Source organism: Lissotriton vulgaris, chromosome 5 (assembly GCF_964263255.1).
Source record: "Lissotriton vulgaris chromosome 5, aLisVul1.2, whole genome shotgun sequence".
NCBI classification, from domain to species: domain Eukaryota; kingdom Metazoa; phylum Chordata; class Amphibia; order Caudata; family Salamandridae; genus Lissotriton; species Lissotriton vulgaris.
Window position 1 is genome coordinate 1,547,423,489 of NC_141693.1, and position 26,617 is coordinate 1,547,450,105.

Sequence of the window (26,617 nt, forward strand, 5' to 3'; positions counted from 1 at the left end):
CATTTTCATCCTCTTCCATCCCCGACTTTAACACTCTGTTCTGTGCTATAATGGAGGCTCTGCATTTCGAGCAAGTGGAGAGAAATTGGAGGAGAACCACTTTCGACTCAACACTTCTTCTTTCCTGGATGCTTTTCTCAATAAACTGGGCTTTGACAGTGGTATCAAGCCGTCCTTGTCTTCAGCAGGACACAGAAACAGGCACCAAGTCTCCTAACCAAGTTCAACCACACTCTGCAACTTAATAGACCAATGCTTTACAAATTAGCCAACTGTGTCATCAGCAAAGGCTGCCAATGTGCCAATCCTTTATAATTCTTCTGTAGTACTTTTCTTTCTCGTAGGCAAAATTAGCACTTTAACTGCACAAATCATACAGATTTTACACTTGAAGCACTTCATGAACACATACTTACACACCTTGCATTTCATCTACACACCCTTGAGCTAAGAACCCATTCTGTCAAGTCAAAATTCTGCAACCCTATTACATATTCAGTGCGTGTACATAGAAGCACTTCTTAATGCCACTAACATGGACAAGATTTTAGGCTGAAGATGCAATCTAAATGACTGTGCAGTATGTACTCCACTTCATGAATAATTAGGAAGGAGAACATGATGGCTATAAGAGTATTGGAAGAGCCTGCTTCCATTCTGAATGGAAAGCTGAGTTGTGTGACCATTGGCAAAAACCAACCACAAAAGGACTCGAACCCTCAATCTTCTGATCCGAAGTCAGACGCCTTATCCATTAGGCCACGCGGTCATATGTCCTGCTGTGCTTATTTTTATAATGTAGGTGGTATGCAAGGATGGAAAATATGATATTGATAGTTATTTAGGTTTACATCCCATTGTTTTTTTTCAGGTCCTTTCAATTAAAGCACTCTTTTGGAATCGATATAATGAGAATGTCACCAGTACGATAAGCTTTTGTTTTCTTTTTTGCATTTAAACCTCTTTCTTCATGAGATTAAAGCTCAGTTGTATGCTTCACATAGCTCTGGATATTTCCAGAAGTGGAGAGAAACTGTTTTGACAGTAGTACAAACTGCTCCTTTCTGGATATGCCAATTTACACACGCTCAAAGGTTGTATACGTTTCATGAATCCTGCCTTGCCCTATTCAAGTAGCTGAAAGCCTGTCACCACCTCTAGAAACAACAGTTACACCAATCCAATTCAAATCATTTTTTCCAAAGGAATATCTTCTGCCGGGTCAAAGTTGCATCTGACAAAGATAGGTGTTTAAAAATCTATTTTGTAGTTTCAGAACACCAACATGACCCTGAAGAGTACAGAAGTAAAATGGTACCATTTCAAAGTTCCTAATACCTCATAAGCTTCTGAGCGGAAGCATGTAATAAATATATACATTTTTCTGGAAAAGTAAGAGTGGATATTGGTTTTCATCTCAGATGGGACTCGAACCCACAATCCCTGGCTTAGGAGGCCAGTGCCTTATCCATTAGGCCACTGAGGAACAGATAGACACATGCACTCTAGAGGCATTATTTAAATGTATTCAATCGTCTGCACGCAGGACATTTCTCAGTTCTCTCCATAAGTAAACTACCCATTTTCATCCTCTTCCATCCCCGACTTTAACACTGTGTTCTGTGCTATAATGGAGGCTCTTCATTTCGAGCAAGTGGAGAGAAATTGGAGGAGAACCACTTTCGACTCAACACTTCTTCTTTCCTGGATGCTTTTCTCAATAAACTGGGCTTTGACAGTGGTATCAAGCCGTCCTTGTCTTCAGCAGGACACAGAAACAGGCACCAAGTCTCCTAACCAAGTTCAACCACACTCTGCAACTTAATAGACCAATGCTTTACAAATTAGCCAACTGTGTCATCAGCAAAGGCAGCCAATGTGCAAATCCTTTATAATTCTTCTGTAGTACTTTTCTTTCTCGTAGGCAAAATTAGCACTTTAACTGCACAAATCATACAGATTTTACACTTGAAGCACTCCATGAACACACACCTTGCATTTCATCTACACACCCTTAAGGTAAAAACCCATTCTGTCAAGTCAAAATTCTGCAACCCTATTACATATTCAGTGCGTGTACATAGAAGCACTTCCTAATGCCACTAACATGGACAAGATTTTAGGCTGAAGATGCAATCTAAATGACTGTGCAGTATGTACTCCACTTCATGAATAATTAGGAATGAGAATATGATGGCTATAAGAGTATTGGAAGAGCCTGCTTCCATTCTGAATGGAAAGCTGAGTTGTGTGACCATTGGCAAAAACCGACCACGAAGGGACTCGAACCCTCAATCTTCTGATCCGAAGTCAGACGCCTTATCCATTAGGCCAAGCGGTCATATGTCCTGCTGTGCTTATTTTTATAATGTAGGTGGTATGCAAGGATGGGAAATATGATATTGGTAGTTATTTAGGTTTACATCCCATTGTGTTTTTTCAGCTCCTTTCAATTAAAGCACTCTTTTGGAATCGATATAATGAGAATGTCACCAGTACGATAAGCTTTTGTTTTCTTTTTTGCATTTAAACCTCTTTCTTCATGAGATTAAAGCTCAGTTGTATGCTTGACATAGCTCTGGATATTTCCAGACGTGGAGAGAAACTGTTTTGACAGTAGTACAAACTGCTGCTTTCTGGATATGCCAATTTACACACACTCAAAGGTTGTATATGTTTCATGAATCCTGACTTGCCCTATTCAAGTAGCTGAAAGCCTGTCACCACCTCTAGAAACAACAGTTACACCAATCCAACTCAAATCATTTTTTCCAAAGGAATATCTTCTGCCGGGTCAAAGTTGCATCTGACAAAGATAGGTGTTTAAAAATCTACTTTGTAGTTCCAGAACACCAACATGACCCTGAAGAGTACAGAAGTAAAATGGTACCATTTCAAAGTTCCTAATACCTCATAAGCTTCTGAGCGGAAGCATGTAATAAATATATAAATTTTTCTGGAAAAGTAAGAGTGGATATTGGTTTTCACCTCAGATGGGACTCTAACCCACAATCCCTGGCTTAGGAGGCCAGTGCCTTATCCATTAGGCCACTGAGGCACAAATAAACACATGTAGTCTAGAGGCATTATTTAAATGTATTCAATCGTCTGCACACAGGGCATTTCTCAGTTCTCTCCATAAGTAAACTTCCCATTTTCATCCTATTCCATCCCCGACTTTAACACTCTGTTCTGTGCTATAATGGAGGCTCTGCATTTCGAGCAAGTGGAGAGAAATTGGAGGAGAACCACTTTCGACTCAACACTTCTTCTTTCCTGGATGCTTTTCTCAATAAACTGGGCTTTGACAGTGGTATCAAGCCGCCCTTGTCTTCAGCAGGACACAGAAACAGGCACCAAGTCTCCTAACCAAGTTCAACCACACTCTGCAACTTAATAGACCAATGCATTACAAATTAGCCAACTGTGTCATCAGCAAAGGCAGCCAATGTGCCAATCCTTTATAATTCTTCTGTAGTACTTTTCTTTCTCGTAGGCAAAATTAGCACTTTAACTGCACAAATCATACAGATTTTACACTTGAAGCACTCCATGAACACATACTTACACACCTTGCATTTCATCTACACACCCTTAAGCTAAAAACCTATTCTGTCAAGTCAAAATTCTGCAACCTATTACATATACAGTGCGTGTACATAGAAGCACTTCTTAATGCCACTAACATGGACAAGATTTTAGGCTGAAGATGCAATCTAAATGACTGTGCAGTATGTACTCCACTTCATGAATAATTAGGAATGAGAACATGATGGCTATAAGAGTATTGGAAGAGCCTGCTTCCATTCTGAATGGAAAGCTGAGTTGTGTGACCATTGGCAAAAACCAACCACGAAGGGACTCGAACCCTCAATCTTCTGATCCGAAGTCAGACGCCTTATCCATTAGGCCACGCGGTCATATGTCCTGCTGTGCTTATTTTTATAATGTAGGTGGTATGCAAGGATGGGAAATATGATATTGGTAGTTATTAAGGTTTACATCCCATTGTGTTTTTTCAGCTCCTTTCAATTAAAGCACTCTTTTGGAATCGATATAATGAGAATGTCACCAGTACAATAAGCTTTTGTTTTCTTTTTTGCATTTAAACCTCTTTCTTCATGAGATTAAAGCTCAGTTGTATGCTTTAGATAGCTCTGGATATTTCCAGAAGTGGAGAGAAACTGTTTTGACAGTAGTACAAACTGCTCCTTTCTGGATATGCCAATTTACACACGCTCAAAGGTTGTATATGTTTCATGAATCCTGACTTGCCCTATTCAAGTACCTGAAAGCCTGTCACCACCTCTAGAAACAACAGTTACACCAATCCAATTCAAATCATTTTTTCCAAAGGAATATCTTCTGCCGGGTCAAAGTTGCATCTGACAAAGATAGGTGTTTAAAAATCTACTTTGTAGCTTCAGAACACCAACATGACCCTGAAGAGTACAGAAGTAAAATGGTACCATTTCAAAGTTCCTAATACCTCATAAGCTTCTGAGCGGAAGCATGTAATAAATATATAAATTTTTCTAGAAAAGTAAGAGTGGATATTGGTTTTCACCTCAGATGGGACTCGAACCCACAATCCCTGGCTTAGGAGGCCAGTGCCTTATCCATTAGGCCACTGAGGCACAGATAAACACATGCAGTCTAGAGGCATTATTTAAATGTATTCAATCGTCTGCACACAGGACATTTCTCAGTTCTCTCCATAAGTAAACTTCCCATTTTCATCCTCTTCCATCCCCGACTTTAACACTCTGTTCTGTGCTATAATGGAGGCTCTTCATTTCGAGCAAGTGGAGAGAAATTGGAGGAGAACCACTTTCGACTCAACACTTCTTCTTTCCTGGATGCTTTTCTCAATAAACTGGGCTTTGACAGTGGTATCAAGCCGTCCTTGTCTTCAGCAGGACACAGAAACAGGCACCAAGTCTCCTAACCAAGTTCAACCACACTCTGCAACTTAATAGACCAATGCTTTACAAATTAGCCAACTGTGTCATCAGCAAAGGCAGCCAATGTGCCAATCCTTTATAATTCTTCTGTAGTACTTTTCTTTCTCGTAGGCAAAATTAGCACTTTAACTGCACAAATCATACAGATTTTACACTTGAAGCACTTCATGAACACATACTTACACACCTTGCATTTCATCTACACACCCTTGAGCTAAAAACCCATTCTGTCAAGTCAAAATTCTGCAACCCTATTACATATTCAGTGCGTGTACATAGAAGCACTTCTTAATGCCACTAACATGGACAAGATTTTAGGCTGAAGATGCAATCTAAATGACTGTGCAGTATGTACTCCACTTCATGAATAATTAGGAATGAGAACATGATGTCTATAGGAGTATTGGAAGAGCCTGCTTCCATTCTGAATGGAAAGCTGAGTTGTGTGACCATTGGCAAAAACAGACCACGAAGGGACTCGAACCCTCAATCTTCTGATCCGAAGTCAGACGCCTTATCCATTAGGCCACGAGGTCATATGTCCTGCTTTGCTTATTTTTATAATGTAGGTGGTATGCAAGGATGGGAAATATGATATTGATAGTTATTTAGGTTTACATCCCATTGTGTTTTTTCAGCTCCTTTCAATTAAAGCACTCTTTTGGAATCGATATAATGAGAATGTCACCAGTACTATAAGCTTTTGTTTTCTTTTTTGCATTTAAACCTCTTTCTTCATGAGAATAAAGCTCAGTTGTATGCTTTACATAGCTCTGGATATTTCCAGAAGTGGAGAGAAACTGTTTTGACAGTAGTACAAACTGCTCCTTTCTGGATATGCCAATTTACACACGCTCAAAGGTTGTATATGTTTCATGAATCCTGACTTGCCCTATTCAAGTGGCTGAAAGCCTGTCACCACCTCTAGAAACAACAGTTACACCAATCCAATTCAAATCATTTTTTCCAAAGGAATATCTTCTGCCGGGTCAAAGTTGCATCTGACAAAGATAGGTGTTTAAAAATCTACTTTGTAGTTTCAGAACACCAACATGACCCTGAAGAGTACAGAAGTAAAATGGTACCATTTCAAAGTTCCTAATACCTCATAAGCTTCTGAGCGGAAGCATGTAATAAATATATAAATTGTTCTGGAAAAGTAAGAGTGGATATTGGTTTTCATCTCAGATGGGACTCAAGCCCACAATCCCTGGCTTAAGAGGCCAGTGCCTTATCCATTAGGCCACTGAGGGACAGATAAACACTGCATTCTAGAGGCATTATTTAAATGTATTCAATCATCAAACACTGGTGTCTGTACACAGGACATTTCTCAGTTCTTCCATAAGTAAACTTCCCATTTTTATCCTCTTCCATCCCCGACTTTAACACTCTGTTCTGTGCTATAATGGAGGCTCTGCATTTCGAGCAAGTGGAGAGAAATTGGAGGAGAACCACTTTCGACTCAACACTTCTTCTTTCCTGGATGCTTTTCTCAATAAACTGGGCTTTGACAGTGGTATCAAGCCGTCCTTGTCTTCAGCAGGACACAGAAACAGGCACCAAGTCTCCTAACCAAGTTCAACCACACTCTGCAACTTAATAGACCAATGCTTTACAAATTAGCCAACTGTGTCATCAGCAAAGGCAGCCAATGTGCCAATCCTTTATAATTCTTCTGTAGTACTTTTCTTTCTCGTAGGCAAAATTAGCACTTTAACTGCACAAATCATACAGATTTTACACTTGAAGCACTCCATGAACACACACCTTGCATTTCATCTACACACCCTTAAGCTAAAAACCCATTCTGTCAAGTCAAAATTCTGCAACCCTATTACATATTCAGTGCGTGTACATAGAAGCACTTCTTAATGCCACTAACATGGACAAGATTTTAGGCTGAAGATGCAATCTAAATGACTGTGCAGTATGTACTCCACTTCATGAATAATTAGGAATGAGAACATGATGGCTATAAGAGTATTGGAAGAGCCTGCTTCCATTCTGAATGGAAAGCTGAGTTGTTTGACCATTGGCAAAAACCGACCATGAAGGGACTCGAACCCTCAATCTTCTGATCCGAAGTCAGACGCCTTATCCATTAGGCCACGCGGTCATATGTCCTTCTATGCTTATTTTTATAATGTAGGTGGTATGCAAGGATGGGAAATATGATATTGATAGTTATTTAGGTTTACATCCCATTGTGTTTTTTCAGCTCCTTTCAATTAAAGCACTCTTTTGGAATCGATATAATGAGAATGTCACCAGTACGATAAGCTTTTGTTTTCTTTTTTGCATTTAAACCTCTTTCTTCATGAGATTAAAGCTCAGTTGTATGCTTGACATAGCTCTGGATATTTCCAGACGTGGAGAGAAACTGTTTTGACAGTAGTACAAACTCCTGCTTTCTGGATATGCCAATTTACACACACTCAAAGGTTGTATATGTTTCATGAATCCTGACTTGCCCTATTCAAGTAGCTGAAAGCTTGTCACCACCTCTAGAAACAACAGTTACACCAATCCAACTCAAATCATTTTTTCCAAAGGAATATCTTCTGCCGGGTCAAAGTTGCATCTGACAAAGATAGGTGTTTAAAAATCTACTTTGTAGTTCCAGAACACCAACATGACCCTGAAGAGTACAGAAGTAAAATGGTACCATTTCAAAGTTCCTAATACCTCATAAGCTTCTGAGCGGAAGCATGTAATAAATATATAAATGTTTCTGGAAAAGTAAGAGTGGATTTTGGGTTTCACCTCAGATGGGACTTGAACCCACAATCCCTGGCTTAGGAGGCCAGTGCCTTATCCATTAGGCCACTGAGGCACAGATAAACACATGCAATCTAGAGGCATTATTTAAAAGGAATTCAATCGTCTGCACACAGGACATTTCTCAGTTCTCTCCATAAGTAAACTTCCCATTTTTATCCTCTTCCATCCCCGACTTTAACACTCTGTTCTGTGCTATAATGGAGGCTCTTCGTTTCGAGCAAGTGGAGAGAAATTGGAGGAGAACCACTTTCGACTCAACACTTCTTCTTTCCTGGATGCTTTTCTCAATAAACTGGGCTTTGACAGTGGTATCAAGCCGTCCTTGTCTTCAGCAGGACACAGAAACAGGCACCAAGTCTCCTAACCAAGTTCAACCACACTCTGCAACTTAATAGACCAATGCTTTACAAATTAGCCAACTGTGTCATCAGCAAAGGCTGCCAATGTGCCAATCCTTTATAATTCTTCTGTAGTACTATTCTTTCTCGTAGGCAAAATTAGCACTTTAACTGCACAAATCATACAGATTTTACACTTGAAGCACTTCATGAACACATACTTACACACCTTGCATTTCATCTACACACCCTTGAGCTAAGAACCCATTCTGTCAAGTCAAAATTCTGCAATCCTATTACATATTCAGTGCGTGTACATAGAAGCACTTCTTAATGCCACTAACATGGACAAGATTTTAGGCTGAAGATGCAATCTAAATGACTGTGCAGTATGTACTCCACTTCATGAATAATTAGGAATGAGAACATGATGGCTATAAGAGTATTGGAAGAGCCTGCTTCCATTCTGAATTGAAAGCTGAGTTGTGTGACCATTGGCAAAAACCAACCACGAAAGGACTCGCACCCTCAATCTTCTGATCCGAAGTCAGACGCCTTATCCATTAGGCCACGCGGTCATATGTCCTGCTGTGCTTATTTTTATAATGTAGGTGGTATGCAAGGATGGGAAATATGATATTGATAGTTATTTAGGTTTACATCCCATTGTTTTTTTTCAGGTCCTTTCAATTAAAGCACTCTTTTGGAATCGATATAATGAGAATGTCACCAGTACTATAAGCTTTTGTTTTCTTTTTTACATTTAAACCTCTTTCTTCATGAGATTAAAGCTCAGTTGTATGCTTTACATAGCTCTGGATATTTCCAGAAGTGGAGAGAAACTGTTTTGACAGTAGTACAAACTGCTCCTTTCTGGATATGCCAATTTACACACGCTCAAAGGTTGTATATGTTTCATGAATCCTGACTTGCCCTATTCAAGTAGCTGAAAGGCTGTCACCAATAAGCATGGGCGAATTTTGCGAATCTCGCGTTCGCGAATTTTGCGGATTTGCGAACTCGCAATCCGCAAAATCCGTGAATTCTCGCGAATTTGCGGATTTTTTTTTTTTTGTGTTTGCGCGGGTTTCTGCCAGTTCGCGAGGGTTTTGTACACTTTCGCAAATTGCGAACTTACCTGTCGGGTCGCAAGTTTCGCGAACTTGTTGTTTCTACGTGTCCAGCCTGTTTGGGACACTCTTCTTCATCACTGCCACTCTCTGTCACCACTGCCACTCTCTGACTACTCATGCCACCCTCTGGCCCACCCATGCCACCCTCTGTTTCATCACAGCACCCTCTGGTTGTCCAGTCAGTGTACATTATTGTGGCAACGCAAGCACACCTTACCTGCCTCAAGTGACCTGAATTAATTTGGGGCTGATTAATGTGTCACAGAATATTTTTTTAGCTGGCACCTGCTTCCTTAGTGCTTCCTGATTAGTGATCTTTCGCACTTGCTAAGTGCTTTCATTGTTGCAAAATTAGTTACAACACCTGCCCTGCCCCAACTGACAATAATGAATTAGGGGCTGATTAATGGATTTGAACTTCCAGCCTGGCTCCTGCTTGTCTCCCTTAGCTGTAATTCAGGACCTTTGTGGCATACGTGTAACTATTCTGAGGTTCAGAGCAGGGTCACATAATAGTTGCAACTGGCAACTGAACTCTGGAGGGGCCCCTCAGGAAGCACTACAGGAAATGGCTACTAATGATGAGCCTGAACTTTTGAACCTGGTAAGTAGTTTCAGTTTTGCTAAGATCGTATTTCTGCAATTTTGCACTTATTCGCGGGGCGCGAAGTTGTACTGGGAAGCCGCGAACTCATGCGAACAGTGCAAGCAGTGCGAGCAAAATCCGCTGCTCGCGGATTTGCGGATTTTGCGGGAGATTCGCGAATCTCGCGGATTGCGAATTTACCGAAAATCCGCAAAATCCGCGAGCGAAACGGATTTTCCGCCCATGCTTAGTCACCACCTCTAGAAACAACAGTTACACCAATCCAATTCAAATAATTTTTTCCAAAGGAATATCTTCTGCCGGGTCAAAGTTGCATCTGACAAAGATAGGTGTTTAAAAATCTACTTTGTAGTTTCAGAACACCAACATGACCCTGAAGAGTACAGAAGTAAAATGGTACCATTTCAAAGTTCCTAATACCTCATAAGCTTCTGAGCGGAAGCATGTAATAAATATATAAATTTTTCTGGAAAAGTAAGAGTGGATATTGGTTTTCATCTCAGATGGGACTCGAACCCACAATCCCTGGCTTAGGAGGCCAGTGCCTTATCCATTAGGCCACTGAGGAACAGATAAACAAATGCAGTCTAGAGGCATTATTTAAATGTATTCAATCGTCTGCACACAGGACATTTCTCAGTTCTCTCCATAAGTAAACTTCCCATTTTCATCCTCTTCCATCCCCGACTTTAACACTCTGTTCTGTGCTATAATGGAGGCTCTTCATTTCGAGCAAGTGGAGAGAAATGGGAGGAGAACCACTTTCGACTCAACACTTCTTCTTTCCTGGATGCTTTTCTCAATAAACTGGGCTTTGACAGTGGTATCAAGCCGTCCTTGTCTTCAGCAGGACACAGAAACAGGCACCAAGTCTCCTAACCAAGTTCAACCACACTCTGCAACTTAATAGACCAATGCTTTACAAATTAGCCAACTGTGTCATCAGCAAAGGCAGCCAATGTGCAAATCCTTTATAATTCTTCTGTAGTACTTTTCTTTCTCGTAGGCAAAATTAGCACTTTAACTGCACAAATCATACAGATTTTACACTTGAAGCACTCCATGAACACACACCTTGCATTTCATCTACACACCCTTAAGCTAAAAACCCATTCTGTCAAGTCAAAATTCTGCAACCCTATTACATATTCAGTGCGTGTACATAGAAGCACTTCTTAATGCCACTAACATGGACAAGATTTTAGGCTGAAGATGCAATCTAAATGACTGTGCAGTATGTACTCCACTTCATGAATAATTAGGAATGAGAATATGATGGCTATAAGAGTATTGGAAGAGCCTGCTTCCATTCTGAATGGAAAGCTGAGTTGTGTGACCATTGGCAAAAACCGACCACGAAGGGACTCGAACCCTCAATCTTCTGATCCGAAGTCAGACGCCTTATCCATTAGGCCACGCGGTCATATGTCCTGCTGTGCTTATTTTTATAATGTAGGTGGTATGCAAGGATGGGAAATATGATATTGGTAGTTATTTAGGTTTACATCCCATTGTGTTTTTTCAGCTCCTTTCAATTAAAGCACTCTTTTGGAATCGATATAATGAGAATGTCACCAGTACAATAAGCTTTTGTTTTCTTTTTTGCATTTAAACCTCTTTCTTCATGAGATTAAAGCTCAGTTGTGTGCTTTACATAGCTCTGGATATTTCCAGAAGTGGAGAGAAACTGTTTTGACAGTAGTACAAACTGCTCCTTTCTGGATATGCCAATTTACACATGCTCAAAGGTTGTATATGTTTCATGAATCCTGACTTGCCCTATTCAAGTAGCTGAAAGCCTGTCACCACCTCTAGAAACAACAGTTACACCAATCCAATTCAAATCATTTTTTCCAAAGGAATATCTTCTGTCGGGTCAAAGTTGCATCTGACAAAGATAGGTGTTTAAAAATCTACTTTGTAGCTTCAGAACACCAACATGACCCTGAAGAGTACAGAAGTAAAATGGTACCATTTCAAAGTTCCTAATACCTCATAAGCTTCTGAGCGGAAGCATGTAATAAATATATAAATTTTTCTAGAAAAGTAAGAGTGGATATTGGTTTTCACCTCAGATGGGACTCGAACCCACCATCCCTGGCTTAGGAGGCCAGTGCCTTATCCATTAGGCCACTGAGGCACAGATAAACACATGCAGTCTAGAGGCATTATTTAAATGTATTCAATCGTCTGCACACAGGACATTTCTCAGTTCTCTCCATAAGTAAACTTCCCATTTTCATCCTCTCCCATCCCCGACTTTAACACTCTGTTCTGTGCTATAATGGAGGCTCTTCATTTCGAGCAAGTGGAGAGAAATTGGAGGAGAACCACTTTCGACTCAACACTTCTTCTTTCCTGGATGCTTTTCTCAATCAACTGGGCTTTGACAGTGGTATCAAGCCGTCCTTGTCTTCAGCAGGACACAGAAACAGGCACCAAGTCTCCTAACCAAGTTCAACCACACTCTGCAACTTAATAGACCAATGCTTTACAAATTAGCCAACTGTGTCATCAGCAAAGGCTGCCAATGTGCCAATCCTTTATAATTCTTCTGTAGTACTTTTCTTTCTCGTAGGCAAAATTAGCACTTTAACTGCACAAATCATACAGATTTTACACTTGAAGCACTTCATGAACACATACTTACACACCTTGCATTTCATCTACACACCCTTGAGCTAAGAACCCATTCTGTCAAGTCAAAATTCTGCAACCCTATTACATATTCAGTGCGTGTACATAGAAGCACTTCTTAATGCCACTAACATGGACAAGATTTTAGGCTGAAGATGCAATCTAAATGACTGTGCAGTATGTACTCCACTTCATGAATAATTAGGAATGAGAACATGATGGCTATAAGAGTATTGGAAGAGCCTGCTTCCATTCTGAATGGAAAGCTGAGTTGTGTGACCATTGGCAAAAACCAACCACGAAAGGACTCGAACCCTCAATCTTCTGATCCGAAGTCAGACGCCTTATCCATTAGGCCACGTGGTCATATGTCCTTCTGTGCTTAATTTTTATAATGTAGGTGGTATGCAAGGATGGAAAATATGATATTGATAGTTATTTAGGTTTACATCCCATTGTTTTTTTTCAGGTCCTTTCAATTAAAGCACTCTTTTGGAATCGATATAATGAGAATGTCACCAGTACGATAAGCTTTTGTTTTCTTTTTTGCATTTAAACCTCTTTCTTCATGAGATTAAAGCTCAGTTGTATGCTTCACATAGCTCTGGATATTTCCAGAAGTGGAGAGAAACTGTTTTGACAGTAGTACAAACTGCTCCTTTCTGGATATGCCAATTTACACACGCTCAAAGGTTGTATACATTTCATGAATCCTGCCTTGCCCTATTCAAGTAGCTGAAAGCCTGTCACCACCTCTAGAAACAACAGTTACACCAATCCAATTCAAATAATTTTTTCCAAAGGAATATCTTCTGCCGGGTCAAAGTTGCATCTGACAAAGATAGGTGTTTAAAAATCTATTTTGTAGTTTCAGAACACCAACATGACCCTGAAGAGTACAGAAGTAAAATGGTACCATTTCAAAGTTCCTGATACCTCATAAGCTTCTGAGCGGAAGCATGTAATAAATATATACATTTTTCTGGAAAAGTAAGAGTGGATATTGGTTTTCATCTCAGATGGGACTCGAACCCACAATCCCTGGCTTAGGAGGCCAGTGCCTTATCCATTAGGCCACTGAGGAACAGATAGACACATGCACTCTAGAGGCATTATTTAAATGTATTCAATCGTCTGCACGCAGGACATTTCTCAGTTCTCTCCATAAGTAAACTACCCATTTTCATCCTCTTCCATCCCCGACTTTAACACTGTGTTCTGTGCTATAATGGAGGCTCTTCATTTCGAGCAAGTGGAGAGAAATTGGAGGAGAACCACTTTCGACTCAACACTTCTTCTTTCCTGGATGCTTTTCTCAATAAACTGGGCTTTGACAGTGGTATCAAGCCGTCCTTGTCTTCAGCAGGACACAGAAACAGGCACCAAGTCTCCTAACCAAGTTCAACCACACTCTGCAACTTAATAGACCAATGCTTTACAAATTACCCAACTGTGTCATCAGCAAAGGCAGCCAATGTGCAAATCCTTTATAATTCTTCTGTAGTACTTTTCTTTCTCGTAGGCAAAATTAGCACTTTAACTGCACAAATCATACAGATTTTACACTTGAAGCACTCCATGAACACACACCTTGCATTTCATCTACACACCCTTAAGGTAAAAACCCATTCTGTCAAGTCAAAATTCTGCAACCCTATTACATATTCAGTGCGTGTACATAGAAGCACTTCCTAATGCCACTAACATGGACAAGATTTTAGGCTGAAGATGCAATCTAAATGACTGTGCAATATGTACTCCACTTCATGAATAATTAGGAATGAGAATATGATGGCTATAAGAGTATTGGAAGAGCCTGCTTCCATTCTGAATGGAAAGCTGAGTTGTGTGACCATTGGCAAAAACCGACCACGAAGGGACTCGAACCCTCAATCTTCTGATCCGAAGTCAGACGCCTTATCCATTAGGCCAAGCGGTCATATGTCCTGCTGTGCTTATTTTTATAATGTAGGTGGTATGCAAGGATGGGAAATATGATATTGGTAGTTATTTAGGTTTACATCCCATTGTGTTTTTTCAGCTCCTTTCAATTAAAGCACTCTTTTGGAATCGATATAATGAGAATGTCACCAGTACAATAAGCTTTTGTTTTCTTTTTTGCATTTAAACCTCTTTCTTCATGAGATTAAAGCTCAGTTGTATGCTTTACATAGCTCTGGATATTTCCAGAAGTGGAGAGAAACTGCTTTGACAGTAGTACAAACTGCTCCTTTCTGGATATGCCAATTTACACATGCTCAAAGGTTGTATATGTTTCATGAATCCTGACTTGCCCTATTCAAGTAGCTGAAAGCCTGTCACCACCTCTAGAAACAACAGTTACACCAATCCAATTCAAATCATTTTTTCCAAAGGAATATCTTCTGCCGGGTCAAAGTTGCATCTGACAAAGATAGGTGTTTAAAAATCTACTTTGTAGCTTCAGAACACCAACATGACCCTGAAGAGTACAGAAGTAAAATGGTACCATTTCAAAGTTCCTAATACCTCATAAGCTTCTGAGCGGAAGCATGCAATAAATATATAAATTTTTCTAGAAAAGTAAGAGTCGGTATTGGTTTTCACCTCAGATGGGACTCGAACTCACAATCCCTGGCTTAGGAGGCCAGTGCCTTATCCATTAGGCCACTGAGGCACAGATAAACACATGCAGTCTAGAGGCATTATTTAAATGTATTCAATCGTCTGCACACAGGACATTTCTCAGTTCTCTCCATAAGTAAACTTCCCATTTTCATCCTCTTCCATCCCCGACTTTAACACTCTGTCTGTGCTATAATGGAGGCTCTTCATTTCGAGCAAGTGGAGAGAAATTGGAGGAGAACCACTTTCGACTCAACACTTCTTCTTTCCTGGATGCTTTTCTCAATAAACTGGGCTTTGACAGTGGTATCAAGCCGTCCTTGTCTTCAGCAGGACACAGAAACAGGCACCAAGTCTCCTAACCAAGTTCAACCACACTCTGCAACTTAATAGACCAATGCTTTACAAATTAGCCAACGGTGTCATCAGCAAAGGCAGCCAATGTGCCAATCCTTTATAATTCTTCTGTAGTACTTTTCTTTCTCGTAGGCAAACTTAGCACTTTAACTGCACAAATCATACAGATTTTACACTTGAAGCACTTCATGAACACATACTTACACACCTTGCATTTCATCTACACACCCTTGAGCTAAAAACCATTCTGTCAAGTAAAAATTCTGCAACCCTATTACATATTCAGTGCGTGTACATAGAAGCACTTCTTAATGCCACTAACATGGACAAGATTTTAGGCTGAAGATGCAATCTAAATGACTGTGCAGTATGTACTCCACTTCATGAATAATTAGGAATGAGAACATGATGGCTATAAGAGTATTGGAAGAGCCTGCTTCCATTCTGAATGGAAAGCTGAGTTGTGTGACCATTGGCAAAAACCGACCACGAAGGGACTCGAACCCTCAATCTTCTGATCCGAAGTCAGACGCCTTATCCATTAGGCCACGCGGTCATATGTCCTGCTTTGCTTATTTTTATAATGTAGGTGGTATGCAAGGATGGGAAATATGATATTGATAGTTATTTAGGTTTACATCCCATTGTGTTTTTTCAGCTCCTTTCAATTAAAGCACTCCTTTGGAATCGATATAATGAGAATGTCACTAGTACTATAAGCTTTTGTTTTCTTTTTTGCATTTAAACCTCTTTCTTCATGAGATTAAAGCTCAGTTGTATGCTTTACATAGCTCTTAATATTTCCAGAAGTGGAGAGAAACTGTTTTGACAGTAGTACAAACTGCTCCTTTCTGGATATGCCAATTTACACACGCTCAAAGATTGTGTATGTTTCATGAATCCTGACTTGCCCTATTCAAGTGGCTGAAAGCCTGTCACCACCTCTAGAAACAACAGTTACACCAATCCAATTCAAATCATTTTTTCCAAAGGAATATCTTCTGCCGGGTCAAAGTTGCATCTGACAAAGATAGGTGTTTAAAAATCTACTGTGTAGTTTCAGAACACCAACATGACCCTGAAGAGTACAGAAGTAAAATGGTACCATTTCAAAGTTCCTAATACCTCATAAGCTTCTGAGCGGAAGCATGTAATAAATATATAAATTGTTCTGGAAAAGTAAGAGTGGATATTGGTTTTCATCTCAGATGGGACTCAAACCCACAATCCCTGGCTCAAGAGGCCACTGCCTTATCCATTAGGCCACTGAGGGACAGATAAACACTGCATTCTAGATGCATTATTTAAATGTATTCAATCATCAAACACTGGTGTCTGTACACAGGACATTTCTCAGTTCTTCCATAAGTAAACTTCCCATTTTCATCCTCTTCCATCCCCGACTTTAACACTCTGTTCTGTGCTATAATGGAGGCTCTGCATTTCGAGCAAGTGGAGAGAAATTGGAGGAGAACCACTTTCGACTCAACACTTCTTCTTTCCTGGATGCTTTTCTCAATAAACTGGGCTTTGACAGTGGTATCAAGCCGTCCTTGTCTTCAGCAGGACACAGAAACAGGCACCAAGTCTCCTAACCAAGTTCAACCACACTCTGCAACTTAATAGACCAATGCTTTACAAATTAGCCAACTGTGTCATCAGCAAAGGCAGCCAATGTGCCAATCCTTTATAATTCTTCTGTAGTACTTTTCTTTCTCGTAGGCAAAATTAGCACTTTAACTGCACAAATCATACAGATTTTACACTTGAAGCACTCCATGAACACACCTTGCATTTCATCTACACACCCTTAAGCTAAAAACCCATTCTGTCAAGTCAAAATTCTGCAACCCTATTACATATTCAGTGCGTGTACATAGAAGCACTTCTTAATGCCACTAACATGGACAAGATTTTAGGCTGAAGATGCAATCTAAATGACTGTGCAGTATGTACTCCACTTCATGAATAATTAGGAATGAGAACATGATGGCTCTAAGAGTATTGGAAGAGCCTGCTTCCATTCTGAATGGAAAGCTGAGTTGTGTGACCATTGGCAAAAACCGACCACGAAGGGACTCGAACCCTCAATCTTCTGATCCGAAGTCAGACGCCTTATCCAAAGTCAGACGCCTTATCCATTAGGCCACGCGGTCATATGTCCTTCAGTGCTTATTTTTATAATGTAGGTGGTATGCAAGGATGGGAAATATGATATTGATAGTTATTTAGGTTTACATCCCATTGTGTTTTTTCAGCTCCTTTCAAGTAAAGCACTCTTTTGGAATCGATATAATGAGAATGTCACCAGTACGATAAGCTTTTGTTTTCTTTTTTGCATTTAAACCTCTTTCTTCATGAGATTAAAGCTCAGTTGTATGCTTTACATAGCTCTGGATATTTCCAGAAGTGGAGAGAAACTGTTTTGACAGTAGTACAAACTGCTCCTTTCTGGATATGCCAATTTACACACGCTCAAAGGTTGTATACGTTTCATGAATCCTGACTTGCCCTATTCACCACCTCTAGAAACAACAGTTACACCAATCCAATTCAAATCATTTTTTCCAAAGGAATATCTTCTGCCGGGTCAAAGTTGCATCTGACAAAGATAGATGTTTAAAAAAATCTACTTTGTAGTTTCAGAACACCAACATGACTCTGAAGAGTACAGAAGTAAAATGGTACCATTTCAAAGTTCCTAATACCACGTAATCTTCTGAGCGGAAGCATGTAATAAATATATCAATTTTTCTGGAAAAGTAAGAGTGGATATTGGTTTTCACCTCAGATGGGACTCGAACCACAATCCCTGGCTTAGGAGGCCAGTGCCTTATCCATTAGGCCACTGAGGCACAGATAAACACTTGCAGTCTAGAGGCATTATTTAAATGTATTCAATCGTCAAACACTGGTGTCGGCACACAGGACATTTCTCAGTTCTCTCCATAAGTAAACTTCCCATTTTCATCCTCTTCCATCCCCGACTTTAACACTCTGTTCTGTGCTATAATGGAGGCTCTGCATTTCGAGCAAGTGGAGAGAAATTGGAGGAGAACCACTTTCGACTCAACACTTTTTCTTTCCTGGATGCTTTTCTCAATAAACTGGGCTTTGACAGTGGTATCAAGCCGTCCTTGTCTTCAGCAGGACACATAAACAGGCACCAAGTCTCCTTTCCAAGTTCAACCACACTCTGCAACTTAATAGACCAATGCTTTACAAATTAGCCAACTGTGTCATCAGCAAAGGCAGCCAATGTGCCAATCCTATATAATTCTTCTGTAGTACTTTTCTTTCTCGTAGGCAAAATTAGCACTTTAACTGCATAAATCATACAGATTTTACACTTGAAGCACTCCATGAACACATACTTACACACCTTGCATTTCATCTACACACCCTAAAGCTAAAAACCCATATAGCCGGGATGCCCGCCACCCCCTCCCAACACCAATTCCCCATGGGAGGAGACAGACACAAGTTTGAGCTTTTGGAAGGCGGGGGGGAGTTACCCCCCCGGCCGTATTTATTAAAATATGAAACAAAATGTAAAACTTTAAATAAAACCGTTTCATACATTATGTCCAATTTTACTTTCAATACATTTTGATGAAGACATGTTCTTTGGCTAACCTTAACAGATCTCTAATACAAAGGTTTCCTAGCCGAGTCTAGCATCCTGAAAATGCATACATTCTAAAATAAAATTGTACATCCTAGCATTAAGGGCCAACGGCAAGGTCTTAACCGGTGTCAGATCCCTACTACCAAACTCCCGCCCTCACGGTGTGAGTGGCGCATGCGCAGAGGACTTTACCCTCGTTGCCAACTGTAACTTCCCTTGTCGTGGGGGCCCCCTTTCTCTCGACGCCATTTTAAAGGTCGTCCGAGTTCCCGTGTGAGGTATCTGTAAGGAGGACAGCGTGGACTCCCCCCCTTCCCAACACACTCTTCCGCTGGAGCGCATATCCGGCCCCCGGGAAATTCGTAGGAGGGGCATATATCCGTCTCCACCCTTGGGAGGGGCCTATGGCCGTCTCCTCCTAGGTGACCCATCCGTCGTGGGTGCCGCCTCCCTGTGGGAGGGACCAATGGCCACCTCCCCCCGGGCGCCCCCATCCATACTGGGTGGCGCCCCCCCTAGGGACCTTGAAATTACTCCTCACCGATCATGACCTTACCGCCCACCAAAATAAATACGACAGTTGTTTTACCAACTAAGGAAAGAAAATACGCCTAATCTGCAACAGCTTGGTGATTCATCAATTTTTTCATTTCTACAAAGGAAAAAAGTCCTAAAGCACAAGACAATTTTATCATGTGATACACTCCTTCACTTTTTCTACAAAGGAAAAAAGGCCTATACACATCAATTCAATCCAAGGCATACATCAATGCTGTAAAATGTGACTGCATCTCTTTAATACATTCGAATATCACCAACAATTACTTTATTTAAACAAACATTGCAAGATGGGGCTGGCGGGTGGGTCAAAATTGCTGCTTGTTCCGTCGAGGGCTCACGAGCAACGAGTGATGCAGCCTTCAGAGCACTGGAACAAGAGGCCGCTTCCTTGGATTCCCGCTCTATTTATCTGTCTGCGGAAGGGCGGGGGCCCTCCTCGGGTATGCCCATCTGGGCGCGGTCTTCCGGGCGGGTGTCTAGGACAACCCCTTCTGGGCTGGAAGGGCATGCTCCGGCTACGCCGCTTTGAGCATACCAGCCGAACCACCCCCCCCTGCCAAAAACGGTTTCCCGGGGGGAGAGGGGCACCCATCGATACGTTCGGGGGGACCGAGTGGTCTACCCTTTCCATATGGCCGGGATGCCCGCCACCCCCTCCCAACACCAATTCCCCATGGGAGGAGACAGACACAAGTTTGAGCTTTTGGAAGGCGGGGGGGAGTTACCCCCCCGGCCGTATTTATTAAAATATGAAACAAAATTTAAAACTTTAAATAAAAACGCTTCATACATTATGTACAATTTTACTTTCATTACATTTTGATGAAGACATGTTCTTTGGCTAACCTTAACAGATCTCTAATACAAAGGTTTCCTAGCCGAGTCTAGCATCCTGAAAATGCATACATTCTAAAATAAAATTGTACATCCTAGCATTAAGGGCCAACTGCAAGGTCTTAACCGGTGTCAGATCCCTACTACCAAACTCCCGCCCTCACGGTGTGAGTGGCGCATGCGCAGAGGACTTTACCCTTGTTGTCAACTGTAACTTCCCTTGTCGTGGGGGCCCCCTTTCACTCGACGCCATTTTAAAGGTCGTCTGAGTTCCCGTGTGAGGTATCTGTAAGAAGGACAGCGTGGACTCCCCCCTTCCCCACACACTCTTCCTCCGGAGCGGATATCCGGCCCCCGGGAAATTCGTAGGAGGGGCATATATCCGTCTCCATCCTTGGGAGGGGCCTATGGCCGTCTCCCCCTAGGCGACCCATCCGTCGTGGGTGCGCCTCCCCGTGGGAGGGGCCAATGGCCGCCTCCCCCCGGGCACCCCCATCCATACTGGGTGGCGACCCCCCTAGGGACCTTGAAATTACTGCTCACCGATCATAACCTTACCGCCACAGGCCGGATAGTTGACCGACTATCCGGCCCCCCCACACCTCCTAAAGGTCATTCCTCCTCAATACCCTTAGCCATGCTATGAAGTCTCCTATGAGTAAATCATTCCCCGCCCTGGACAGGTGAACCCCATCATTCAAGTAATAGTGATCACCCCGAATACACCCATGGGGAATGCTTTGCAAATGCGCGGAGCGAAACAATATCCCAATTTTATTGTTGACCCTCTTTACCGAGTGGTTTAACGACGTCACAGAGAAACCCCCCCGCCAAACTCTCCTGGGGATCATGTGGGACCAGGCAATTGTGCACCTCAGGAGTTTCCTAGCCAACCAGCTGACTGCCGACAATATGTGTTCCACTAACACTCGTCTTCCCAGTCTTACCAAGTCATTTCCCCCCAGGTGCACTATGATTACAGATGGCGGTGACCTTTGCCGCCCTAAGAGACACTCCACAAATGATTGAAATTGGTCAAAACAGAGGCCTCCCTTCTCATGGAAGGTTACTCTAAACCCGTATTCCCCAGATGCGTGAGTCGCGTCACCTGCCATGAATACTTCCCTGGCGCGCCTCACGTATGAGTGGCCCACAACCCACACCACTTGATCTCCAGTTGGTGATCCTCGACCGCTGGTCCTCTGGTGTTGGGTTGATCCCAGATTCCGCCCCGCGTCACAGGCTTGCGAAACTGTAATTCAAGGAAAAGACAACAAGCGTGAGTGCATTTCATCAGTCTTTTACAACATGTGCAGTCGCACATACCTCTTGAAACAGTTCGAGGACCAACGGCCTAACTGTTTTACTTCTTCCGCACCCAGACCCCGAGCCGTAGCCTCAGTAGCGGCCCCTATTCTGAATGAGTGGGTCCCAAAATCGCACGGGTCCATGCCCGCCGCAGCGATTGTAAGTGCCAGCACCCTCTGAAACTGAAATTTCGTCAGAGGGGTGCCATCCTTGTGTCTAAGCAGGCTCCCTCCCCATGTTGCCGGCCTCTGTGCCAGGTAGTCTTCTAAATACCTTATCGGACAAGTGGGGCTCCCTCGAGCGCACTGCACAACAACACTACTCCCTATAGCTCCATGGTCTGTCTTGGATCTGGCTATCGAGATCAGAATCAAATCACCCCGTATTTGAACGTGATTCCTGCATAAGCCTCCCTCCATATCTTTCTTGTTCCTCTCCACGAGTTCGCTTACCCGCATGGCCCCATGGAATGCCAAGGCGAAAGCTGCCTGGAACAGAACTGTTTCGGAAGGGGAGGAGCATGTCTCATCCAGCTTTGCCAAAAGCAGAGACAATCTCTCTAAACCAATCGGGTGCCTCGTATCTTGTCTGCGACCCTCAAGGCGTTGCCAACCGCGGAGCGCCTTCCTGACTAAAAAGGAAATCGTCGGGTCCCGTATGCCGTGGAGCTGTGCCATGAATGATATGGCCGCCCTATGTCTGTTGGCAGTTGCCGCTGATCGGCCTTCTCTATGAAGCGCCACTAAGAACCCCAGGAAGGATTCCTCCTGCCCCCAGCTATGTCTCCCTGCCGGGCCTAAAAAGGCACAATAAGAACGAAACGCTCCCTCATAGGCTTTCCTCATCCTGGGCGCTAAGCTGGCTGCCACGAGGTCCTGTAATCCGGGGCACCGATCAGCCATAGTGCTTCGGGGAATGGTGCCGCCACTAGATCCGCTGTAGGTAGATAGCCCCTGAAAGCCTGCATATGTGAACGAGAGAGTGCATCAGCTGCATTATTCAGTACATCCGGCACATGTTTTGCCCTGAACTGTACATTCAATCTCATGCAACGTAATACAATTTCTTTCAACAGCCTCAAGATCCACTTGCAGCGTGCTGCCTGCTGATTAATGCACTCGACCACTGTCATATTGTCCGACCAAAACACTACTGAGCGGTCCCTAAAATCATCTGGCCATGCCAACAGAGCCACCCAAATGGGAAACAGCTCCAAGAACCCAATGTTACCTGTTAGGCCACTGGAGTGCCACCACGTCGGCCATACTTGTGCCGACCATCGGTTACCAAAGATGGCGCCAAATACCACGCTCCCAGCTGAGTCGGTCGACAAACCCAGTTCATCAGACGATGCTGGGGGTTTGTTCCACGCCACTTGACCGTTGAAGTCCACCAGGAATGCCAACCAAATGCGCATATCCTGGCGAACCTCTGCCGATAGTCTCGTGCGGTGGTGTCCCTCCTTAAGGCCTGCCATAGCCTGTGCAATGGAACGTGAGAAGGGGCGAGCCATCGGTATTACTCTCAAGGCAAAGTTAAGCTGGCCCGCCGTTTGTTGTAACCCAGGCATTGTTTTAAGGAAGCCCTGAACTTGGCCACCTTCTCCATTGGCAGACGGAAGCATCCTTCCACAGAATCGAGCTCAATTCCCAGAAACTCCAGTGAAGTAGATGGCCCCACTGTCTTACCTGGTGCCAATGGGACCCCAAACTCCTGCATGAGAATGCAGAAGTCCTGCAGTGCCTGTGCACATTTCGTAGTGCCTGCCGGCCCTAAGAACAGGAAGTCGTCTAAATAGTGCATCACCTGTCTATGCCCTGTGGACTCGGTGAAAGCCCATTCCAAAAAACAGCTGAACATTTCAAAATAAGCACAGGAAATTGAGCAGCCCATGGGCATGCATTTATCCATGTAATTCTTCCCCTGGAATGTAAATCCTAACAAGCGCTGGTCCCGCGGGTGTACCGGGAGCAACCTAAATGCTGATTCGATGTCTGATTTCGCCAGCAGAGTACCGGGGCCCAGGTGATTCAGTAGGTCAACGGCATCATCGAACAATGCGTACCGAACTGAACCGACATCCGGGTCTATGGCTTCATTCACCGAGGCCCCCCTCGGGGCGACAGATTGAGAATGAGTCTATACTCCCCTGGGTCTTTCTTTGGAACCACTCCTAGAGGTGAACACACAAAATCCACCACTGGCGGGCATGGAAAAGGTCCTGCTACCCGTCCCAAGCTGACCTCTTTGGTAATTTTCTTGGCTGCCACTGCCGGGTTGTGTTGAACGGACAGCTGATTTTTACAAAAGGGGCTCCCCCGAAAATTCCCCGCCGGGATGTTGAAGCCATATAGGAAACCATTCCTCAAAATCCCGGCGGATACATGATCAGGGTATTTGTTCAGCTAGGGAGTCAAAGCCATGATGTCGATAGGTGAAGACGATTGCTTCCCAAGCATCACTTCAATCCTGCTTGGATCCCCCCTTTCCTCCCGAACTCCCGCTTTTGGACCTACAGCTACTTTCCTAGTGTGAGGAGTTCCCACAGCCCGCACATGCATGCCGGAACCTACATGTTCCCTGGGGCCTGTTACAGTTACCTCTGTTGAAACCCCAACAAACCCCGTGCTTGCCCCCATTACCGCCGGTCTTGGGCTGTGATTCCCCACCGGCGCTTGCTCGAAAGGGCTGCGCCGGCCTTTGTTGAAATGTCCCAGACCCGCTCCCGCCTGGCGAGGACGTATCCGCCGATCCAGGCAAGAGCTGTTTGTGCCATGATACCGTGTCGAGGCAATCCCACGTTAAAGTTGCATCAAACTCTTTAGACTTTCGAAAGTGAACATCATAACCTTTCCACTCATTCCCCCCGTACATGTTATAAAAATCCATGATCCTGTTCTGGTAACAGTATAGATCGGGAAACACTTCAGGTTTACGTTCCCCCATTACTGCCGTAAATATAGAGAAGGCGTTCACCCAGTTCGCTACGGTCTCGTCGACCCTAAATTCCGCCATCTTGGCCCGCCATAAATCTTTCTGGGTTTTTGCGTACTCTATCTCACGATGGTCGGTCAATAGTGAAAACATATTAACATATTTGTCCACCCATATCATTTCCTTCGTGGCCGCCGGGACGTGCTGGGCTACCCTTTCGCGCCTCGAAGGCACTGAACTCTCCCCTACCATTGGCAATGGGTTCTTACCGGGTTTAACCGCCGTGTCTGTTGTCTTTTCTCGGCCAACCGTCGTCACTCCTGGTGCCACCTGTGGGGGAATAGAAGGAACATTTGCCGTCCCGGCTTCTCTTGACTGCCGTAACTGCTCGATTATTAATCTGGCTTCCTCGGCCGGATCCCTCGCGGCCACTGCCCCCCCTGTTTTCTTCTTAAGCCAGGGTAATACTGCCGCTAACTGAAGCGCCAGTTCTGGGGGCATCTGATCATCCTCAACCGGAGTTATTATATTAGGGATTGGTAAACCCACATCTGAAATCGATACTGGGCTGTCCACCGGTGTGACGGGGTCTGCTGGGGGTACCTCCGGGACCGGGCCCTCCCCGGAACCCGCCCTCTTCTTACTACGTCCCCCCCTACCCGCAGGGGCGACCCCCGGCAAGGCCGGACCTATCACCTTCTTAGGCCGCCCGAAAGGTTGTTCTGGGCTGCTATCTGCTTTTTAACCTCTGCTAAGCCCCGACCGATCGAATCCACTTTACCCAGTTTTCGGTCCATGACCGCCAGTCGGTTCGACAAAGTGCGCAGTATCTTCTCCAACTCGGAGCTCTTTCCCGCTTTTTTGCCGGACATGACTTCGTTCACTCGGTTCGACTTGATCGACGAGGTCCTAGATCCGTCACACGCCTGATACTGCAAGAGAAAAAACAAAGATTACAAGTTCTCAAAATTGCTGCTTGTTCCGTCGAGGGCTCACGAGCAACGAGTGGTGCAGCCTTCAGAGCACTGGAACAAGAGGCCGCTTCCTTGGATTCCCGCTCTATTTATCTGTCTGCGGAAGGGCGGGGGCCCTCCTCGGGTACGCCCATCTGAGCGCGGTCTTCCGGGCGGGTGTCTAGGACAACCCCTTCTGGGCGGGAAGGGCGTGCTCCGGCTACGCCGCTTTGGGCATACCAGCCGAACCACGGCCCCCGCCAAAAACAGTTTTCCGGGGGGAGCGGGGCACCCATCCATACGTTCGGGGGGACCGAGTGGTCTTCCCTTTCCGTTCTGTCAAGTCAAAATTCTGCAACCCTATTACATATTCAGTGCGTGTACATAGAAGCACTTCTTAATGCCACTAACATGGACAAGATTTTAGGCTGAAGATGCAATCTAAATGACTGTGCAGTATGTACTCCACTTCATGAATAATTAGGAATGAGAACATGATGGCTATAAGAGTATTGGAAGAGCCTGCTTCCATTCTGAATGGAAAGCTGAGTTGTGTGACCATTGGCAAAAACCGACCACGAAGGGACTTGAACCCTCAATCTTCTGATCCGAAGTCAGACGCCTTATCCATTAGGCCACGCGGTCATATGTCCTTCAGTGCTTATTTTTATAATGTAGGTGGTATGCAAGGATGGGAAATATGATATTGATAGTTATTTAGGTTTACATCCCATTGTGTTTTTTCAGCTCCTTTCAAGTAAAGCACTCTTTTGGAATCGATATAATGAGAATGTCACCAGTACGATAAGCTTTTGTTTTCTTTTTTGCATTTAAACCTCTTTCTTCATGAGATTAAAGCTCAGTTGTATGCTTTACATAGCTCTGGATATTTCCAGAAGTGGAGAGAAACTGTTTTGACAGTGGTACAAACTGCTCCTTTCTGGATATGCCAATTTACACACGCTCAAAGGTTGT

The 26,617-nt window shown here is 43.5% G+C and overlaps 17 non-coding genes across 17 annotated transcripts; all 17 read right to left on the reverse strand.

The window, feature by feature from the left end:
• Positions 1-1,411: 1,411 nt before the first annotated feature.
• TRNAR-CCU (transfer RNA arginine (anticodon CCU)) lies at positions 1,412-1,486 on the reverse strand. Its single transcript has one exon. It is a non-coding gene; the product is annotated as a tRNA-Arg (tRNA).
• A 782-nt stretch (positions 1,487-2,268) lies between these two features.
• Positions 2,269-2,341, reverse strand: TRNAR-UCG (transfer RNA arginine (anticodon UCG)). Its single transcript has one exon. It is a non-coding gene; the product is annotated as a tRNA-Arg (tRNA).
• Positions 2,342-2,985: 644 nt separating this feature from the next.
• Positions 2,986-3,058, reverse strand: TRNAR-CCU (transfer RNA arginine (anticodon CCU)). The gene has a single exon. It is a non-coding gene; the product is annotated as a tRNA-Arg (tRNA).
• Positions 3,059-3,847: 789 nt separating this feature from the next.
• Positions 3,848-3,920, reverse strand: TRNAR-UCG (transfer RNA arginine (anticodon UCG)). Its single transcript has one exon. It is a non-coding gene; the product is annotated as a tRNA-Arg (tRNA).
• Positions 3,921-4,564: 644 nt separating this feature from the next.
• TRNAR-CCU (transfer RNA arginine (anticodon CCU)) lies at positions 4,565-4,637 on the reverse strand. The gene has a single exon. It is a non-coding gene; the product is annotated as a tRNA-Arg (tRNA).
• Positions 4,638-5,427: 790 nt separating this feature from the next.
• On the reverse strand, positions 5,428-5,500 carry TRNAR-UCG (transfer RNA arginine (anticodon UCG)). The gene has a single exon. It is a non-coding gene; the product is annotated as a tRNA-Arg (tRNA).
• Positions 5,501-7,010: 1,510 nt separating this feature from the next.
• Positions 7,011-7,083, reverse strand: TRNAR-UCG (transfer RNA arginine (anticodon UCG)). Its single transcript has one exon. It is a non-coding gene; the product is annotated as a tRNA-Arg (tRNA).
• A 644-nt stretch (positions 7,084-7,727) lies between these two features.
• Positions 7,728-7,800, reverse strand: TRNAR-CCU (transfer RNA arginine (anticodon CCU)). The gene has a single exon. It is a non-coding gene; the product is annotated as a tRNA-Arg (tRNA).
• Positions 7,801-10,319: 2,519 nt separating this feature from the next.
• On the reverse strand, positions 10,320-10,394 carry TRNAR-CCU (transfer RNA arginine (anticodon CCU)). Its single transcript has one exon. It is a non-coding gene; the product is annotated as a tRNA-Arg (tRNA).
• Positions 10,395-11,176: 782 nt separating this feature from the next.
• Positions 11,177-11,249, reverse strand: TRNAR-UCG (transfer RNA arginine (anticodon UCG)). The gene has a single exon. It is a non-coding gene; the product is annotated as a tRNA-Arg (tRNA).
• Positions 11,250-11,893: 644 nt separating this feature from the next.
• Positions 11,894-11,966, reverse strand: TRNAR-CCU (transfer RNA arginine (anticodon CCU)). Its single transcript has one exon. It is a non-coding gene; the product is annotated as a tRNA-Arg (tRNA).
• A 790-nt stretch (positions 11,967-12,756) lies between these two features.
• TRNAR-UCG (transfer RNA arginine (anticodon UCG)) lies at positions 12,757-12,829 on the reverse strand. Its single transcript has one exon. It is a non-coding gene; the product is annotated as a tRNA-Arg (tRNA).
• Positions 12,830-13,472: 643 nt separating this feature from the next.
• On the reverse strand, positions 13,473-13,547 carry TRNAR-CCU (transfer RNA arginine (anticodon CCU)). The gene has a single exon. It is a non-coding gene; the product is annotated as a tRNA-Arg (tRNA).
• A 782-nt stretch (positions 13,548-14,329) lies between these two features.
• On the reverse strand, positions 14,330-14,402 carry TRNAR-UCG (transfer RNA arginine (anticodon UCG)). Its single transcript has one exon. It is a non-coding gene; the product is annotated as a tRNA-Arg (tRNA).
• A 644-nt stretch (positions 14,403-15,046) lies between these two features.
• Positions 15,047-15,119, reverse strand: TRNAR-CCU (transfer RNA arginine (anticodon CCU)). The gene has a single exon. It is a non-coding gene; the product is annotated as a tRNA-Arg (tRNA).
• Positions 15,120-15,907: 788 nt separating this feature from the next.
• Positions 15,908-15,980, reverse strand: TRNAR-UCG (transfer RNA arginine (anticodon UCG)). Its single transcript has one exon. It is a non-coding gene; the product is annotated as a tRNA-Arg (tRNA).
• Positions 15,981-26,214: 10,234 nt separating this feature from the next.
• Positions 26,215-26,287, reverse strand: TRNAR-UCG (transfer RNA arginine (anticodon UCG)). The gene has a single exon. It is a non-coding gene; the product is annotated as a tRNA-Arg (tRNA).
• Between the last annotated feature and the right edge of the window lie 330 nt (positions 26,288-26,617).